The following is a 1,933-nucleotide window of genomic DNA, read 5'->3' as shown; positions in this document are numbered from 1 at the left end:
TATATATATATATTAACTTGGGAGCTAACACTATATCTCCAAATACATTTGTTTTAGCTCTGAGGCTAATGCGAAAGCTAAAAGGCTAAGCTGAGGTTCTCCTTCCATGAACTGTTGTCGTCCATCCACATTTTGAGTTTCAGGCTGAGTCATTTCTACATTCTCCTCTCTGTCAAGGTGCTTTAGTTTCATTTAAAAGAGCTGATAGTCAAATATTGTCCAAAATTAACGTTGAAGCTGGCTAAAGCTTGCAGCCTTGCATCCAAGAACCTAGTAAACATCATCAATTACTTGAAGCATAAATAATATTGCAACATCTGTATGACAATATATTTTTCACTGATAAACACTGAACAGTATTTTTACAGTCTTGTTTTTATAGTTGAAGTTGATCAAATAATATCTAATGTTACAACTAGTTAGTGTTCAGTTTAAGCTTTAATCAAATTAGCTACAACTCTGTCATGATGGGTGATATGCATGGAGTCCAAGTCTTTAATTATTTTAAAGAATAACACTCACTCTCCTATCCTCCCAGTTGCTATACATTCATAGTAATTGTCACCTATTGGTTTAAAGTATCTTCCCACCAGAAATCTGTATTAATTAAATACTCTGGAGCCATCTTGAAGAACTGCTCACACGTCTGTAATTTACTGTCAGTAAAGAGCAATGAGCCTGTTGGGACGTATCACTGGGGTAATAAAGAGAGTCAGTTACCCCCTTGTTGACTATTTGAAAACCATTATATTGTTGATTCAAAGATATAAAACTTTATTGAACAAAAAGATAGGACATAGAGAGCAGTCAGATTTTCTTGGCTGCACTTTACGCTGTCTATATTATAGACCTTTTTATGACATTTAAAACTTTATTGGACAGGACTCAGAATTCTGGGGGCAGTATATAAAATGAGGGGGTTTATTAGAGTTTGTGCCCTTTTGCAGGTTCCGTTTGAAATATTGTCCACAGAGAGGGATGAGTCCAGCCTGTGGGTGTTTTAATGCGGCGCTCAGTCACTAATGATGTGCAGTAAAAAGCAGGTAGCAGATGCTGAAGTAAAAAGGAACATGACATATCAATATTTAACATAACAGATGTGATGTGGCATTTTATAATGCCAATTTGCCCCAAGTGACCCTGCAGGTCTGTTATAGCTGGGTGATTAGCTCATTTAGGACTCAAGCTCGTTGGTCGAATCTATTTTTTATCTCCTAAGCTGAAGGCAAGGAAGTTATTGATTTTGCCCTTGTCTGTGTTCAGTTGTCTGTTAGCAAAATATTATATGAACCAGTGGGAAAATTCTATTGAAGCTCTCAGAAAGCCATTATTAGATGTAAATCTACAGCTGATGAACTTTTGGAGTTAACCCCATTCCAGCTGGCCACCCGAGCTAAGCTGTCTTAGCAAACACAAATACATATATAGCTCTACCAGTGTTGTTAACATCATCCCTGCTTACAAAAACAACTACCAATTGTGTAAAATCATTGTTTAAAACTTCAGCATCATCTGCTTGCATCAACTCTGTTTGTACCTTAGTAAAATACTGTATCTCAGGAACCACTGGATAAATTGTATTGAAAATCCCAGATAATAAATCTGTGCATTATTTACACATCTACATGTTGGGGGGGTATATCTATGTTCCCCAGGACCTATGTTCCCCAGTATATACAGTATGTCCCCTGTATAAACCTGCACTTTAATTCAGTATTCGTTTAAATTTGTAGTTACATACATTCAAAGCATTGAAAGTATGATCAAGTTTATCACTAAACCCATGGAACATAGGTATCAGGGAACATAGATACTGGGGAACATAGTTGTCAGGGAACATAGGTATCAGGGAACATAGATACTGGGGAAAATAGTTGTCAGGGAACATAGGTGCTGGGGAACATACATATCAGGGAACATAGGTGTCAGGGAA

At 36.9% G+C, this 1,933-nt stretch overlaps 1 protein-coding gene across 1 annotated transcript in view; it reads left to right on the top strand.

Annotated features, from left to right (window-relative positions):
• LOC106529305 (pre-B-cell leukemia transcription factor 1) overlaps positions 1–1,933 on the top strand; it is a 94,258-nt gene that overhangs the window by 45,745 nt on the left and 46,580 nt on the right. The gene's annotated exons all lie outside the window — the stretch shown is intronic.

This window comes from Austrofundulus limnaeus, unplaced genomic scaffold (assembly GCF_001266775.1).
Source record: "Austrofundulus limnaeus strain Quisiro unplaced genomic scaffold, Austrofundulus_limnaeus-1.0 Scaffold435, whole genome shotgun sequence".
Classification (NCBI taxonomy): Eukaryota; Metazoa; Chordata; class Actinopteri; order Cyprinodontiformes; family Rivulidae; genus Austrofundulus; species Austrofundulus limnaeus.
Note: the sequence above shows the minus strand (reverse complement) of the source record. Positions and strands in the feature narration are given on the sequence as shown.